The sequence below is a fragment of the Gouania willdenowi genome, chromosome 18 (assembly GCF_900634775.1).
Source record: "Gouania willdenowi chromosome 18, fGouWil2.1, whole genome shotgun sequence".
Taxonomy (NCBI): domain Eukaryota; kingdom Metazoa; phylum Chordata; class Actinopteri; order Blenniiformes; family Gobiesocidae; genus Gouania; species Gouania willdenowi.
In genome coordinates this window covers 14963391-14982645 of record NC_041061.1, presented here as the reverse complement: position 1 = coordinate 14982645, position 19255 = coordinate 14963391, and the positions used below count along the sequence as shown (strand labels likewise).

General features: G+C 36.6%; 1 protein-coding gene across 17 annotated transcripts in view; it reads left to right on the top strand.

Annotated features, from left to right (window-relative positions):
• Positions 1 to 19255, top strand: part of col25a1 (collagen type XXV alpha 1 chain) — a 199888-nt gene that overhangs the window by 51349 nt on the left and 129284 nt on the right. The gene's annotated exons all lie outside the window — the stretch shown is intronic.

Sequence of the window (19255 nt, the reverse complement as noted above, 5' to 3'; positions counted from 1 at the left end):
GTAGTAAAAAAAAAATACTTGTAGAAGGAAACATGGTCCACAGGGATTTGTTTGAGACTGTGCTTTTCTACATCTGTGAGATTGATGCAGAAGGAGACAAACACTATTTAGAGATCAATTTGTGCAAGAACTGAAAGGAAAAGAAAAATCGTTGCTTCATGTTGTCCTCAGTAGAATTACTTTGAGTCCTTTCTTTCATAAAAGGAAAACACTTTGGGAATGATTTTCTGTGTGATTTTGAGCTTTTGTTTTTTGCAGCGAGCCAGAATGACAGTCTGTACTAAAGAATCATCTTCAATAACTAAGACTGCAGCCAACATCTGGTGGCCTCACTCCCCCTCTGAGGATGGGTAAAGGACGGTCAACCATGTGTTGCCGCATTTTAATGTGAAAAAAAGTTCCACCGGAGTTGGATTGAAGTCGAGTTTGAGTCTGGGAATTTGGTGAGAGGGAATGTTAATTTAAAACTGTAATCCATGTAATGAGTCATGGCATCCTTTCGATGGAAAACTGGTCACATTGTTTGTCTTTTTAAACAGTGAGTAGATAAATGTGTTAATGTTTATTAAAGACCAAGTCAGACTAAAAAGTTATGTAGCAAAACTATATGGTGGCAGGTAAACTTAAGGCACTGTTTTGCACAATTTGGGAAAAAGATACGACCGTCAAGGATCACAGCTGCATGCAAAAGCCACGAAGCAAATTTAAAATTACACTTTAACTCCGTGGCTCGCGTAGGTTCCAAATGTCCTTGGTATTTGTGGTCGAGACAATGAAGACAATTGTTGGTTTTCTTCCTCATCCAAAAGATTGAAGACTGTGGGTAACTGTAGCTGCTGCTGACAGGCTTTTCTAATAGGCAATATTCAACCGTATGGTGGAAAGAAGTCATGCAAATGCAATTAGAACTATTTTCTTTTTTTTTTTTTGCAAACATTTCCTATATCTAATACTTAAGTCTGACAAATAAGTAGGAAAACTAAAAATGACAAGTGAATCTTGCAATCCCAAATAATAAAACTTAGTCACTCACTCCTTAATGGAGCTTAAAGTGCATGAATATGAACTGCAGTCTCCTGATGTCACTATAATAGCTATAATTAACACCTCTGTGATTGCTTAGCACTGTACTACTACTTTTTAGGAAAACAGGTTCATTAACGCTGCCTAAAGCTCCCCCTCATGCCGTTTCACTTAGTGGAATATGTTTGTGGTCCTCATACTCATTCCTTTTGCTGCTGCATGTGCTTCCTGAGCTTTTGAAATGCATGGTGCCTTTGTGTTCACCGCGCAGATAAAATGGGCCACGGCGAAGCGGCTGAACCGCAGAAAACAAAAGGATTCTTTCTCTCACGCTCACACATCAGAGCAATCTCAAAGACAGCTGTTCCCCTCGCGGGTGTCCTAAACTTTCTAAGTCGATCTGTTCCTTTTTTTTTCCTGTCTCTCTCTTTCTCTTTATTTCTATTCCATCCAATGTGCTTGATCCTGATTTATGAAAATATCTAAATCTAAAGGAAAAGGGCCCACCACGGTGGATGAGAAAAGTGGAGATACATTTCCCATAATCTTTTATTCTGTTTACCCCGTCCTTAGCACTTTAAATACTTCATCCCAGTTCAGATAACGCAGACTTTAGAAGAATCACACAGGATGTCACTTTGACACAAGTCCCCCCCCACCCCAGACACGTCTCACCCGTGGGGGATGCGACACCCACACTTTCAGAAAAACAAAAATTCATCCCCCCCAACTTTTCACAGAGGGATTCATTGTTGAAAACATATTGGTCCAGTTAGATTGACTGAATGGTGATCAAGTCAATCACAGCCAGCCATTTGACGAAGCCGTCACTCCGAGAACAGAGTTAACAGCAATGAGTAAAGTGGAAAAAAACGAGTAACAGGTGGCAAAAAATGGTCCAAAAGTGGCAAAAACGTTGCAAAAAAAGAGTGAAAAGTGACTAAAGAGTGGCAAAAAAAAATTGACCAAAAAGAGGAAACAGGTGGTATGTAATGGCAAAAGGCAGCTTAAATGAGCAAAATGTGGCAAACTGTAGTGAAAATGTGGAATAAAAAAAGGCAAAATGTATGGAAAAATGGAAACTTGTGGTATTTATTGGGCCAAAAGTAGCTTATTTAGATGAAAAATGGCAAAATATGGTTAAAGAATCGACAAAAGTTGGACAAAAGGGTCAAAAAGAACTTGCAAAAATTGACAAAAAAAAAAGAAAAAGTGATTTTTTTTTTCTATTTATTGGCAAAAGGAGCTAAAATCTGAAAAAACTAAAAAGGTTCAAAATTTTTTGGGAAAAGGGGCAAAAATGGGACAAAAGAAGTTGCAAAATGGTGAAAGAAAAAGCTAAAAAGCTTAAGTTTCCCCCTTTTTTTTTGGTTTTCTAGGGGAATAATAATTAAAATTAAGACACAAAGAGCCACATGTTAATGGATTTAGAAAAATTTACACTTTCTCTTTTAAAATTGCTGCTCCACCCTTCCCCCCCAACCAATCAGGACGAGCAACTTCTCATCGCCCCACAAATTGAACACATGGTGTCTGAGTGTGAACGCCGTTAAAAAAAAAAAAAAAGCAGTGTGCAGCAGCATGTGTGTTTGTTTGTGCTCCAAGGCAGGGGGACACTCCAATTACCCACTCTGTCACCAAAGCGTGATGGAAGTCCTCATCGCAGGCAGAGCGAGCTGCTGCAACTTCACACTCTAGACAGTTTAAACCTTGTGTTACAGTTTGATCCAGTAAAACATGGGAGATTTATCGTTGAGATAAAGAAAAGGATTCTCAAACATCAGGTTTTTTTTATTTTTTTATATCGTGTCATCACCATTTATGTGTCTTCAACTGGAAAAAGGCCTGACGGGCGTGTTAAAACCAATCTGCCTGCTAGTCATCTGCTGACAACGGTCATAATTAACTCCACTGTGTGTGTGCGTGTGTGTGCGTGCGTGTGTGTGTTACAATCTGACTGGCAAAACTACAACATAATTAACTGCACAGAGACGTGTGTTATATATTGAAGCCTGCATTTTCAGGCATCACATTTTTTTAATTGTATTCCATTAAACTGAAGAAAAAAAGTTAAACACTTTACAAATGATGCTGTGAATATGCATTGAGCTGCTTTTATAATACAGCATTTACAATAGATTTGGATTTTGTCATTCAAACATTCATTCTCCACTGTACATTATGAAAAACGATTTGTTGCATCCAGCTCGTGAAAATAAACTGACGTACTACTCACACTAAAACAGACGTCAAAATTACTATGTAGTGCGTTCACGTTAGATAATACCCGGATGTATACTATAGCGGGACACTTTTTAAGTATGCGCGTTGGGCACATTAGTTGTACTGAACCATCCCATAATGCATTGTGAGCGAAATCGTCCCGGGACCGGCTTCAAGCTAAAAATCAAACATTCACTTTTCAAAATAAAAGCATCTCTTCTCCTCTTCCATTAGTTTTTAACACTTTTGTAAATATGGCTCTTGTTTTGAAGTTAACCGGAAGTTGCATCAGGAGCACAATGTCGGAATGAAATGTGTTTTTCGCAGATTTTATGGACAAATGACTACATGTTGATGGTCTACTTTGTCACTTTATTGCTTAAAATGTTTCCAGAACTCTCAAAGGTGGAGAATCAACAGAGATATTTAACCTCTGTGTGCTTCAGGTTTTTGTTGTAGGTTTGAAATGCATCTTGGGAATCTTGGAAGTATACTTCATTGGGAACGGTCATCATATTAATAGTATATAGTAGACAGTATATACCAGACATATGCAACTGGTGGCCGTGGAGCCACATGTGGACCTCGGTCAAATTTGGTGCCGCCCCCAAAACAAAACTGTAATTCATGAAGTTGGAAGTTATATGAAGCCCAACATAACACACAAAACTCTAGAAACACAGAAAATGCACAAAATGCCAATGAAATTGCACAAAATGACAAAAAAAAAAAACACACACAAAGACAGCAATAACACAAAAAAAATCAGGAAAACACACATAATGACTTAAACAGAAATTTGCCATATTGACAAGAAAATAGACTAAATGAAATAAAAAACACATAGAATGTCTAAAAACTCAAAAAACACCAAGAAAAGCCACACAAAAGGACTCAGATTTGTCATTACTTTAAAGAAATTGTCTATTTGTTGCCGTATGGACAACCCCCGGTGCGTCTTCGGTTTAGGGTTAACCCAATATCGCAACAATTTTTAGGGATAGGTTTAGGGTACGGTTTAGTCTTAGTCACGTGACCTAAACTGGCCAATGACTGACCTATCACATGACCTAAACTGGCCAAATAGGGGCGCTGCGTATGAATAGAATTGTATGGATAGCCACTGCCTACTCTAAATGCTAACATGAATGTTGATAATGTGGCCCTCGGATCAGACAATCTTAATCAAAAGTTGCCCATTTCTGGTATATACTCCACATTGAGTGTGGAGTGAAAAGTATCCGTTTTCTAACACAACCAATACAGGAAGTTAGCGGCATTAATAAGTAGTCCATGGAAATGTCTCTGGCATGGCATAAAATGTAAAAAAACAGTCTTAATCGCACTCTCCCTAATTTAGGGCATTTATTGGAATCAATATGGACAATTTGTAGCTTTCATTGTATACGTTTAAGAGTCTGAAAACTAGCCTACTGTACAATACCACCTTATGATATCAAATAAACACCAAAAGGACTTCAAAGGGCTTCTGTAAGCCCTGCACTACGTATCCATCAATGAGTCCTGAGGCTTTGACCCTGCAGCTCAGTACAAATCAGCTCCAAACGACATGGAGATTGAGTGCAGAGCCATTTGTACCCCGGAGCTTGGAAAAGTGCTGCCTGTGTTGCAAATCCAGCGCTGGTCAGGTTCACCAGCTATAAACACGCAGAAAATATATAAGCAACCCAAACATGGGATTTATTGCACTTTTTAAAGGCTTCTGGCACAGCGGAACTTTATGTTTTATGTTGAATGTGTAAACACTGGTGTGAAGAATAAAGTACCTCTGCAGGGGATTTATTCTGTGTTAGGCAAAACCACAAGTTTTTCAGTCTATCTGTATATCGGCATTACTCATTGGTTTCCAAACACACATGTGAGGCACAGAAACGTCATCTCCTCCTTTAAAAGTTACATTAAATACCTGTAAATATTTCTCTACCCTTTGAAACGTGTTACAAGCCACTCTCGTGCAAAAAAAAAAATACAAAAAAAAAAAAATATATATATATATATATATATTTTACAAAAACGGTTCAATCAAGTCAACATTGAATCCTCGCTATAATTTATTGTGTTGGAGAAAGTTACAAGATCAGGGAAAAAGTGAGCCAAAGAGCTGCTGAGCTTAGGCTTTAGGAAAAAGCTGAGAGAGCTCTGAAGCTCAGAGAAGGACATGGTCTGTAAATAATGTGCATAAAGTATATAAAAAAAAGAGAATATTGGACCACATCACATCTCTGTCAGTGATTTTAACATACGTTGACCTTTACTTTAATGTCCAAAAAAAAAAAAAAAAAGAGGACACGCGACACAACCTCAGCATACTGAAAAAGCTGATAAATGAAAAATATTGAGTGGTTTATGCCTGAGATAATAAGGAATATCACAGTAGGGCAACAGAAAATAAGAAATAGTCAAAGTATTATAATAGGCAACTCTTATTTTACTACATTTCTGACCCAACCACCCCAAGAAACAGGAAAACTGCCATTTTTAATCTCCAAATTCAAAATAAAAGTGCAAATTAATAACAATAATAATAATAATAATACATCAACATTTATATATATATATATATTTATACATGATTAATAAAATAAAATCTATACTCATTGGTATGTGTGACCCACAAGTTAAAAACCACTTTTCTAATAGAATTATATAATATAGTAGTAAGTAGCTATCCCTTTTAAGGTTTGAAAACTGCATTTTTTCCTGTTAATACCCACTGTTATTGGCTGTCTTTTCTTCACCCAGCTGTGTTTTTGTGTCTGTCCTGTTTCCATCACAGAACAAAGTGCTTGCTTCAAAGGCTTCCCAGTAATGACACTACATTGGCTGTAAAGTGCCACATCCTAGCTTTCAGAAACTGCTAGATTTTTCCCAATTTTGACAAATTTTATCAGCATTACTGGAATTCAAAGTGCTCTCGCCAAAATGTTGCCAGCGACATGTTGACGTGGAAAGGACAGGAAGTGAGTGAAGACATGTTAAAAAGCACATTTAGTGACCCTATTTAACATAAATGTAGCTTCACCAGGGCAGGGAAGCTTAAACATGGATCCAAACCCTGTGACACATTGATAGTTGGATGTTGTTAGTTATCTTTTCCATATTTAAATGCAACTTTATGATGTACTTTCAGCTTTGGCTTTGTGCCGTACATACCGTAACAGATTGTTGTTAAATTTTAAATTACCTGAAACATCCTTGTCTTTCTTTCAGTTGAGGACTTCTTTGTTTTGGCGTAGCCAAATAAATGATTAAATAAACAAATCATAATCTCTTGTCATTTAATACTGTTGACTAATAAAATGAGCTTTTACAACTGTTGTATAAAAGCAATATCACACTGAAGGTTGTGCTGAATAATTATTTACAGCACGAGGCCGAACAAATCACACCAGCACTCCATCTCGTGTGATATTCTAGATTCAAGATTCAAGATATTTATTGTCATATGCACAGTAAAACCAGACAGTTGCACCACACAATGAAAATCTTATTTTGCGAGTATATTGCTATAATTGTTGCAAATTTGCTACATGAGGATCATTTGATAACAAAACATGCATTTTAGCTGGAGTTCTGTTGTTGTGGTTTACTCAGTTGCAATAATTTAATCAGCAGATTGCCTTTTATTTCCAAAATTAACAGTAAGAAAACAACTTTTTTAGATATTTGTAGTTTGTATATAGGCCATATAGAGTGTTTTATGTTGTTTTTATGTATTCTGCCTCTGGTACAGTGGTTCCCATCCTTTTTTTGTCAGGTGCATGTACCAACTCATCAGTTCATTCTTTTTAAAGTGCTATTCCTGTTGTTTTAGGCTCTCTTTTTTTGTTCATTGTGACATTTATTTGGAATTAAAGCCTTATTCATGTAATTATGTCATTTAGGGCACTTTAAAAGTCTCAAACACAAAATTATCTGTTAAATATTTTTGTGTACCCCCTGCAATATACTGACATACCCCAAAGTGTGCTTGTAACCTCTGGTTGGGAATCACTGAAAACAGAATTTTGCAGCGAGTGCCGTAAACTGTGAGGTTATGTTTTGTAAAATCCACATAAACATGAAAGTTTAGCTCAAGCTGCATCATTTTGAAATATTTTGTCAATGATATTTGTGTAGAACTCTGCATTCTGCAGGTTAAAAGCCATTAATAAAAGCCGAGTGGTGCAGTGATCGATCAGGCTTGTTGAACACAGTGTATACGTGTTAATGCATTGGTTACATTCATCATTTGCAGAGTTGGAACAAACCTCCAGAAACATAAATATTAGTATTGATTTGTGTCAAAAATGTTTGTGAAAGTGTGTGAAAATGAGCATAAAGCTCATGAAGTCAACCAAACTTTTCCAATCTAGAGGGCAGTTTATGTTCTATAGGGCTGTGGGATTGTTCAAATGATAACAAAGTGTTCCAAAAAAATAAATAAAAATAATGTGAATAAATCAGTATAGATTGGGAGCCATAGATCAGTCTAGTATTAGACCCAGACATAGGCAATGCTCCTTCCCAGCTGTTTGCATATTCATGCTGTCATTATGAGAGAAGCAGATATTTAACTTGGAAGGCTCAAAGTGTATTCTTTCCTGACAGGATTTAGAGAATGCAGTAAATCGAAGAAGTGGAAGAGTATTCTTCTTTTCATGTGAACAATTGGCAGTGATGAAGTCATGATGTGTGTCTGTCAGCTTTTGGGACTCTGTTTTTTCCAAAATATCAGCCTGGAAATCATTGTTTGTCGACCAGTTTTGGTTTAATTTCCCACTGTGGGAGGACAATGTGTTCCCACATGCCTTGAAAATTTGTTGACAGCTGCAAAATAGTGTGTATATGTTTAACTGCCCACTGATTAGATGCTGATTGGACATATAAAAGACATCTTTTGTATTTTATCAGAGCTACTTAACCGTGAAATATCAATTTAAACAGCCTGGTGAAAGTTCTGATCTGTTTTTCTTTTTGTTTCCATTATGTGCTGCTGGGAAACCATCTGCTTGCCTTTGGATTGCCATCAATACCTTCAGGTATGTCCAATCTTTTTACACCATCAATGACGATGCAATTATCCCCCATCTTCTGCATTGCATTGAAACTGTTTATCTGCATATTTATGTTGAAAACATCCTAGCATGAGAAATCAACAAATTATACAGACAGTGCAGAGTTTGCTCTTTGCCACAATTAATTATGGTTGCAAAAATAACACTGGATGTGGGCAAAATATCAAAAAGTAATATGCAAAGTCGTTCGTTCATTAAGAATACAGGGCCTCAAGGTGTTTGAAACTGATAAAAAAAGCAGCAGGAATTGCACAAACACCATTAGCATCTTCATCCACTTTCCTTGGGAGTGCTAAAACAAACAGTGGCTAACAATCGAGCTATCCATGAACTTCGTTATTGTGGGCTTAAAGAAACAGGTAATGTAGGGTGACGATATGTCTGGATTTAACTGGACATGTCCTCTTTTCACATCTTGTCTGGCCGGATTCTTTAAATGGATGAAAATGTCCAGGTTTCCCAGGGACCCGTAGTTAATTTAAAAGACCGTAACTGCGCTAATATTTGCTCTATTGGAGAAATTCCACCAGTTTCTGAAAGCTAAGGAGTTGCTCTTTCCAGCTCATATCATGTCATTACGGTAATCTTACTCACGCGTAACAGAATCATTAAAGATGCCGCTTTGTTTTGACGAAATCGTCAGACACGCTGCAGAAAGACGAGAAAGACTGAAAGAGACCAAATATCGGTTGAATTAATAAAAAAATGTCAACGGGAAAACCCTCCTGGATGATAAAACCTCCATGGAGGCTCAGAGAAAATCATTCTACAGGAAGTTAAGGTCACAGTTATTTATTGAAGTGCATATATAATGATTATTTAATGTTCTGTAAGCCGAGGTTTTTTTGTTTGTTATAGTTTTAGTTTCTAGGAGATGTTTCTCATTGTTTCAATGATTGAGATGTAATCAGGGCTTTAAATTAACACCCGCCAACTCGGGTAAAAATGTACTTTGTCGGGTAACATTGTAGCGTTACTAGCCATTTTGGCTAGTGAACAACGAAACAGGCAGGCTGTAGAAACGATGCGACAAGTCATTGTTGCCAGATTGGGCTGTTTTCCGCCAAGAAATCTGAGGGTTTTTGTGTGTGTTTACACTTTAAAACATAATGTTTATCTGGCAACACTGCTGGTTGTACTAATCCTAGAACATTATGTTGTGACGCGTCATACAACATTTGGCTACGTGCTTACGTTAGCCTGATTGTTGTGGTTTGGTATCGGAGCGGTGCAAAACTTTCACTTTATTAGTTTGTCCCTTGAAGGGCAATTTGATTTGACAGCAGATAAGAGACGTCAGTCATAACCATAACATAACATACAACATAAAACAACATAAGACCACTATCTAATAATTAAATAAAATAAATAGATTCACAGACAGAGACTAAAGCAGCGTTTTTTTTTTCCTGGTTACCTCTTTCTCTCCTCTGTGCTGCTCTCCATCAGGACTTTAAACACAAATGAGAACTTATCTGTTTTTAGTGGCTGGAGGAAGAGCTAGTCGGGAGCTGGAGGGTAGCGGTCTGTATTCTGGGTAGAGAGGATGAGTTCTGTCCATACGGATGCACTTGGTTTTCTTCAATAACTGATTTTTAAAAATCTCATCCAGACTCCTGAATTTGACCCCAGCCACTTTAGATGCAGTGCGTACAATTCCCCCCCCCCCCCCCCCCCCACCCCCCCAGGGAGTTCTCGTCCCTGTTGGCCAGGTTACCAAACCAGCAAAAAAAAGAGAAGGAAAGGACGGATTCAATAAAAGAGCTATAAATCATTTTCAACAGGCTTCATGTCTATTTTGAATATGGCGAGCTTCCTCAGACAAAAGAGACGTTGCTGGCCTTTTTTGCAGTTCATTTCACAATTCATATCAAAGGTTAGTTTGTTGTCAATTATTGTGCCAAACAAACATTAGGAGCTGAAATGAAGTTGCAAAATTAGTTAGGAAAAAAACAATAGTGGGTATATTTCTTGGGAAATGAAGATGAAAGAGGATCTGAAAAGAAGAAGAAATTGAGGAGTTTTATTACTAAATGGATGTCGGGTCGTGAGTGGCTGGTATTCCACCATTTGTTCACCTTTAAATGTGCACTATATAGTTTGCGGGGAGTGGGATTTGATATGAATGAGCATGATGAAGCTTGACATGAAGAGCATGCATGTTAGTAAAACATGTTTTCTCTACAGTACATGTCATTCTTAGATATGATAGAAGTAATCAGGACTAACGTCAGTGTTCCAGGGATCCAATTTTTTATCTGAGTTAAGTTTGTTTATTAAGTTATGAGAATATACTTCACTTCTCCGACACACCCATACTGTATATAGTTCCATATTACACTTTTTAGGCATTGTTACAACATTGTTTTTAAATTAAATGTTTATATTTTTACCATTTTAATGTATTTCTATAATTAACTAAAATAAAAACCGTTTAAAGAAATATGAAACGCTGAAATCTATGCTGTGGATCGTAATGTCGTTTATTTTTGCTAGAAAAAAAACTCCATTTAAAGTGAATTTAAAGCCCTTGATATAATGCATAATAAAGATGATTGACTTGAGTCACCACTAGAGATGCTACCCAGAAGTGTTGGCGGCGAGCGAAATCTGCTAATACTTTCTTTCTGGCCATCTTCTACTCTTAAACATATTCATAAATGATTCATTACCCCTTTAGCACCGAAATAATATCTGTAATATTACGTGAATATCTGTGAAAGTCACGTTTTTCTATTAGCTCTGTCTGCTAGCATAGCATCTCTTCTTCACTGCAAAATATCTGCATGCCAACCGACCACTGTGTTACCAGCGCCCTCTGCTGGTTCAAACAAATACTGTATCTGACCTAAATACAGTAAAATGACTGTTTTTTTCAGTTGCACTTTTAAAAAGAAAAAAAACTATTATGCAATTTTGTATTGTTTACTATAGAGCCAGAATTTAAATAATAAGCTTCTTCTTCATTTGTGTTATTCCTTTATTTATTTCATTCAAGATTTATTTTTAGTTAAATTGCATTGTTTTGAATAGTTTATCAAGGGATTCTTTTGACAATGAAAAATAGTATAGTATTTTCCCCAAAAAAATAAAGGAATATTTTTCAGTCATTTAAGTGCAGTCCCATTTTGTAAAATAAATCATGAGAGAATCGTATCGTGAACCCAGTATCGTGAATCGAATCGTATCGGGAGTTGAGTGAATCGTTACATCCGGAGTCACCACTGATTTCAGATTGTTTTTAAGTCTTTGTTATAAAGAGAGAAAATTATTTTTTTAAATCTTGTGGACAGTAACAATGTATTTATTTTACTACAGTGTATTTTGCCATTACAAGGTAGAATCAACAAAACGTTGAATACTTATTGAGTATGTCGAGGTCGGCCCAAGTGTCTGCTTTTGTGGAAATCAAAATATGGTAACTCTAGATAACATTTTTACTTGTAGTTGAGTATTTGTTGTACAACTTACTTGTTCTTGAGTACAATTTTGATCAAGTCACACTACTTCTATTTGAGTAGGATATATCATTAGTCTTTACCTATCAGATACTGAACATGCTTATCAGAATTTCCTACTGAATGCTTTGTTGCGGTTAACCTTCAATGCTAACTGGAATTTAGCATTGTAAGCTAATTAGCAGCAAAATGCTACGTCTTACAGTAATGGTTCCTTTTGAACCCCAAAAATGTTAAGTTTAATCCCACACACTGCAGATCGTGTTTTCTCCTGATTGTTTTCTTAAAGGTTATGTTTGTGTGCTTGCGAATTGCTTTAGCTAATTAAACCAAAAATGGTTTCAGAAGTCTGCTTTGCACAGACGAGGAGCATATGTACGCATACGTACAGGTTGATTTGGGGGGGATTGTTCTAAATAATGGTTGATTGTTAGTCATTTGTCAAAGCAGATTTAAAGTGAGAAATACTATCTTAAAGTGAAAAAAAGTGCTTCTAATTGTCTTGTGTATGTGTGCGTGTGAGACGAGACTTAACAGTATTTAAGTAAATTCAAGAGTTAAAGGCTAACTGATTCTAATTTGGAAAATGAGGGGACGAATCAAGATTAGATCAGATTATCTCTGTGTTTTTACCAAATCTACCTTTAAATACAATGTTCGTCAAAAACACATCATGATTGTGTTGCTTTAACGCTGACTAGAACGACCAGTAAATGATTTCAAGGCTGCTAAACAGTTTTTAATGCATTAATGAATTAAAATGCTGCCTGAGGCGGGACATGGCACTAGTATTTGTAATCAGTGTATTTTTTCTTGTGGTACTTTCAAGCTTTTTAAAGGGATTTTTTCCCTTTCCCATATTTTTTCAGCTCTAAATACAAGTTTATTGACACTGTAGAGCCATAACATGAAATTACTACTGTTGAACATTTATCCTTCCCAAAGAATACTGGTCCATGTGAGTGCTTTTCCTCCTGTTATGCACATGCCGAAGCCATTTATTTTATTCAAGTGAAAAGTCTTACCGATGGATGAAAAAATATATCGCAACAGTAAATCTTTAAAGAAATGTTCCTTTGTAGCATTTGCACTTAATAATTAGAATCTTGTTAATGTCACTGTCTTTTCTCTGTCATCTGATCAAGTCAATAACCTGATTTTGACCCTTTCCTTTTCTTATTACACCCATCTGCCCTGTAAATAAGCCAACGGTGTCGTTGAGCGTGCCATGCAGAGGCTATAGGCTCGTCACATCGCTGGCAAGGAAATCTGTGCCTGGCACACGCTGACTAATGCACTTGCCAGCGAGGCCAGAGGGAGAAATGCTAGAGCAATGAGGCCAAGGTTGAAGTAACAGCAGTTTCTATGCAGAGCGGAGGATTTGAAACGGGGGGTTTATGATGACGGCGGTGACTATGTTGTTTAGGACTGGAGCTGCAGTCTTTTAGATATGTACTGTATGCTGTAAGCGCGATAGGGTTTCAATCCAATATGGCTTCTTTGAGATGTTTGAAGAGACGGGCCATACTAAGCTGGAGGAATTGGGTAATCGATACACATTTGGCACTTTAAAGCCAAAAGGCGTGGGGTGAGGGTCACGGGGTCGAGCAGTTGAAAGCACACACAGTGGGACGTGATCAAGGGTGCGAGCGAAGAGGTCGCAGGTCAACTCTCTGAAATAGCCGCCGGCGAGTACAGCGGCCCGTCGGCGGCGCGTCTGGCTTTGAAATGGGAAGCAAGCGCTGGCCGCGGTCTGATACTGGAGCGGCTTTCATCGTGTCACGGGACCCTTTCAGGCACAGTTGTCGTGTCAGGTGTCAGCGAGGCGTTATTTATAATGCGTGAATGTTGACGATGTGTATTCATCGCATCAACAGTACAGTGTAGCTCAGTGGTTCAAGTGGATCAAACTGTTTTGGCTTAAGTACCCCTTTCTCTTATTTCTGGATCTTTGTACCCCCTTTTGTCCGACTACTACATTTTGCTCAGAGTTTTGTAAAACAACAACTATACAGCATAATAATGGAATGAAAGTGATTAAACACATTTCAAAGAACTTCATTTTGTAAATAAGTGGAATGAATGTAGTGTCTCCTGAATAGATTTATTTCTTCAGTTTTTACCATTGTCTGATCCTTGAATCTTCAGTTCATGTTCTAATGAGGATCATTTTGTGTTTTTTGTCATTTTGTTGTTGTTTGCGTGTTCTTGTTTATTATTCAGTGTCTTTTTCTCTTATTTTGTGTGTTTTTGTTGTCATTTTTGTGTGTTGTTGGTGCTATTTAAAGTATTCTCTCTTAGTGCATGTGTTTTTTTGTTTTATTTTGTGTATTTTGTCTGTAGTTTTATTATTCAGTATAGTTTTTGCTTATTTTATTTCAAAGTAATTCTCTGTGTTTTTAGTGTTCTTTGGTTGTTTCTTATGCCGATTTGTATGTTTCTATGTTATTTTTGTGTATTTTGTAGTGATGTTGTGAATTTTCCCCTCATTTAGTGTGTTTTTGTTGTCGTTTTGTGTGTTGCTGTATTTTTCTGTCTTAGTGTGTGTGTTTTTGCTGTCGTTTTGCGTATTTTCGTATCCTTTTTTTATTATTCAGTATATTTTTCTCTTATTTTGTGTGTTTTTGTGTGTTATTGGTACTATTTAAAGTATTCTTTCTTAGTGCGTGTGTGTTTTGTTTCATTTTGTGTATTTTGTTCTTGTTTGTCTGTTGTTTCTTATTATTCAGTATATTTTTCTCTTATTTTATTTTAAAGTAATTCTCTCTGTGTGAGTTGTTGGTGTGCTTTGGTCGTTCCTGTTATTTTTGTGTATTTTGTAGTGATCTTGTGTATTTTCCGCTCATTTAGTGTGTCTTTGTTGTCGTTTTGTGTGTTGCTGTAAGTATTTTTCTCTCTTAGTGTGTGTGTGTTTTTGGTGTCATTTTGTGTATTTTCTTGTTGTTTTTTTATTATTCAGTATATTTTTCTCCTATTTTGTGTATTTATGTTGTCGTTTTGTGAGTTACTCGTATGCGACATAATAATCTGCTTGCTGTGCAGATTTTCTATTGAGATGCATCAATTAATTACATTTATACAGCCATTAGTCTTATTTGTGTTACACAGTTCATATAGACAATCTCTTTGCACAATCGACTTTTGTAGCCGCTAAATCATTTGACTTATTAGGGCTAAATAAACACACATAATTAACTCGTGCTGAGTAGCCAGATACTGCCACGCTTCTCCAAAGCACCGAAAATCACCATTATTTCATGTCATTAGTCCAGCGTGAACTCATGTTCGTCGGCTAATTACTGTCTCATACATCTGTGAGGAACAAAGCTGCTTCATTTCCTCCTTCAAAGGGACACGCGACATTGACCAAATCAATTAGTCATCAAAGTCCCCGGGAGAAGAGCAGCTAACCTTTATCTCCATCAATGTTTCAGGAGTCTTTTACCCAGCTCTTGTCAGCATCCCATTTTCCTCCCAGGCTGTAATAAATGTAACAGAAACCCCTGTGGCAGTCGATGTAAACACAAACCTAAATGCAGGCATTAGTATTCTCCATGTCTTCGCAAAGGTTTGATCAGTGCGCGGCGAGGCTTTGATGAATGCTCTTGTGCCACAGGCTCTCACCGACTCCTGAAAGGTTGTGATGCATATTGTGATTACGCTGGACAGTCGTGCGTCACAAGAAATAGTCAGGGAGGCTTTTTCTATCTGTATCGCAAAGTCATTTTCAGTCAGTTTTATCTTATGCAGGGGACACATAGAAGGAAATAAAACCTACAGTATTTTATATCTTCCAAAAACAGCTTTCCATGGAAGATAAGAGTCAGTCCAAAGATGGAATTCACCAGGTACAAACATGTAGATTAAGTAAAATGAACACATTTTGGATAACAAATCTATCCGTAATGTGTTACAAACACATCCTCAAAGACGGTGAAATCGTAAATCTGAAAGCAAAATTTTCAATTAAGAGAGTTCATAAGCTTTAAAGGTAGGGTTGGTAACTATCTCCAGATACACTTTTCAAGTTTTTGGTAGAAATGTTCATTATGTCCGGACAGATGTGAAGATCTTACGTATTCTGAAAAAGGAACGAAGAAAATCTGTCAACTGTAGCGTCTGTAAATCTGCAATAACTGCGACCAATGGGATTTTCACGGTTCGTTCTTTTTCAACCAATCACGTCTCCTGGTCTTCCTGCTCGTTCACGGCCCCGTGCGTGCGGTTGTTTTGTTGCCTGGGTGATTGTGTTATCTTTTAAAATAGTGGAAGCAATTCAAGCTATTTGTCCTATTAGCCAGATGTTAACGTTAGCGATACATGTCGCAAAGTATTTCTGTTGTTGGATTAGCCCGATGCTACTGTTAATTCTCTGTTAGTGCGAGCTAGTTTAGCAGCTACAGTGTGTACAGTAAACATGTGTGCGTGTTTGAGCGTGTGTGTTGTTTGCTTTCAGCAGGGCGGTCAACAGCTGTAATGTAGGATATTTGTGATTCCTTTTAGCTATAACTGTGCTCCGTCGACTTCAACGCCGTGGAAGGACTCACTTGTGAGACTACCTAACCCCGCTGTGTCAACTGTTGCTCCCGAGTCACTGTCTGAGAGGTGCGTGTAACTTTAGGCTGATAATGTCGCCCTCCTTCTAAATGCTTTACTACCGGGTAACCGAATGCTAACATGCTAGCTTGGCCGCCACCGTTTAACATATAAAATGATAAAGTATATCTTACCGCTGAATGCGACATCATACGCTTGGCTGAGGTCTGCTTCTGCGTGCGCGTTCATGTGAGTGAGGGGGGGTGGCTTCAGAGGGAGCACAGGGGGGAGGGGGAGTCGGAAGGCGGAGCTGTCGGAGCGTGCTACATCGAAATCAAGCTAGGTTTAGAAAGTTGCCGACCCTACCTTTAAACTCTGACATAAACCAATAGGGAGATGATTTCAGCATCATCAGCGACCATAAATCAAGATGAACAATAGAAAACTGTTGCAAATGTTAGTGTTTAATACCTTTGTCTTTTAATAAATGCCTTTGTTTACTCAGGGGAACCTGGATTAGACGTTACAGGTTTACCTTCTTAATATAGAAATAGATGAGCAGAATATTAGTATACAGCAGTGTTCATTTTTGACAAAAATGTCCATCATAGTTTTTGTCAGCTGAAATTTAAGTGACAATGACTAGATTATGACTAATTAAAAAATGTGTTCTTAAAAAAAATACATGTGAACAAAATCTAAATCCAAATATATTGATGTTTTTGTCAACAAACAAAAACAAAACATTAATTTTGTAACTTTGGGTGAAAACACTTTTGCTTTATATTGTAGTCAACTATATTTGTAACAGATTTAGTCGACTAAAATATTAATGTCATTTACCAGTAGTTGACTAAAACTAGACTATAACTAAAATAGTCCTGATGACTACATTTTGACTAAAAATAAGTTTTGTCAAAAAAACTGACTAAAACTAAGGTAAAATGCTAACAAAATTAAACTGGCATACAGATTATGACCCATAAGAATTATTGTTTTAAAACGATCAATATCTAACAGTGGTTCTTTGTTGGTTTGACCCCATTTATTACCAGTATTTTCTAATGCATTATTTATAGGAAATGTGCCCTGTTTATTACTATATATTTACGTTTAAAATGTAAAAAAATCATAGGGTGGGAGCAGCTCAGGATCACTTTGAGGTCAACCAAGATCCGAATTAGAAAGCAATAATAGGTCTGTGTTCTGTCTGTTTCTGTCTCTTGATCTTTTCCTGCTCGGACTCATTAGCAGCAACACAAGCTGCCAAGCAAAGGCAATCATGCAGACTGGCAACGACTCAAACTGATGAGCTTTGTCAGTGTGCGTTATTCCTGACGATGATGGTGATTTAGATGAATATGTTTTCCAAACTTCCTAATAACTGGAATACTCCATTTGATAAGGGTTGCCAGTGTTGATTGTCCAGACTTTTGTTGGCGTTGCCTTCAAAGCAGGAAGGGATTGTATCAATAACGAGGCGTACGATATCAGTCAGATGACAGATGAATGATGGGTAATTTGCTATTGTCAGCTATGGAAGAAAACTATGCCCGAAGTTTGCCAGCAAACTGTTTGATTGTTGCGTAAATCCATCTTTCTAGCATGTCAGAGCAATCTGAGACAAAGCCATCGGCTGAAATCCTCAGAAGACAAGTAGATGATTAGGTTTTAACGTGCAAACTATACTAGCTTGATGGATGGATGTGCGGGTTTTGGCTAAAAATGTGGCAGTTCTGTTCCTTTTTTCAGAGACAAAACACCTCCTTATGCTTATCCTATGACTGCATTTCAAACTCAAAATCCCTTTTCCCCCCGAGAAACCAAAAAAACATTACCAAACAGTTGATTTGCCACTACGGGGTGTCGTTTGTAAAGTTGTGCATACTAAAATGAAAAGCAATTTATTTTGGTACTTCCAAGGAATTTGAATGATAGCTAAATATTTAGTTTCACCCGTTAGATTTAACATTAAAGATTTAGATTTAACATTAATATTTAGATGTAGCATTTGAAATTTACATTTAACATTTAGATTTGAATTTAACATATAGATTTAACATTTAGATTTGAATTTAACATTTAGATTTAACATTTAGACTTAGATTTAATGCTTAGATTTAGATTTTACATTTAACATTTAGATTTTACATGTAACGTTTAGATTTGAATTTAACATATAGATTTATATTTAACATATAGATTTAGATTTAACATTTAGACTTAGATTTAATAGTTAATGTTTAGATTCAGATTTTACATTTAACATTTAGATTTTACATTCAACATTTAGATTTGAATTTAACATATAGATTTGAATTTAACATATAGATTTAGATTTAACATATAGATTTAGATTTAACATTTAGACTTAGATTTAATAGTTAATGTTTAGATTCAGATTTTACATTTAACATTTAGATTTACATTTAACATTTAGATTTCACATTGAGATTGATATTTAACATTTAGCATTTAGAAGGGTTAAGCTCTAGTTCAGACCCGTGTGCATAAATATTGTTGGTTTGTTCACTGAAATAACAACCACTTATTTTCTGTTTCATATTCTCTGCTCTGAAAGCCTTTTAAATGTGATGGAAATGATCCATATCTTGTTAAATTGTTGCGAATCTGAGCCATTTTATGTGTTGTTATCAAAGTAAATCTGTTATTTTCCAAATTGATCTGTTTATGCAAAGTTATGGAGCGCAATAAAGCCTTAAAATATAGAAACTTTTTGCAGCAATTGGCCATGAAATCCTGGAGAGACTGTGTTCAGTTACATCGGTGTGGGTAACATTTTCATAAAACCTGATTAAATCAATAAATAATAAGTGTTTATTTGACAAGGAGGGGGAAAAAAATCACCATTTTCTAAGATGTTTGGCGCCTCAGCTTAAGTGTAACTAAGATTTTATTGTGCCTAATTGAGCATCG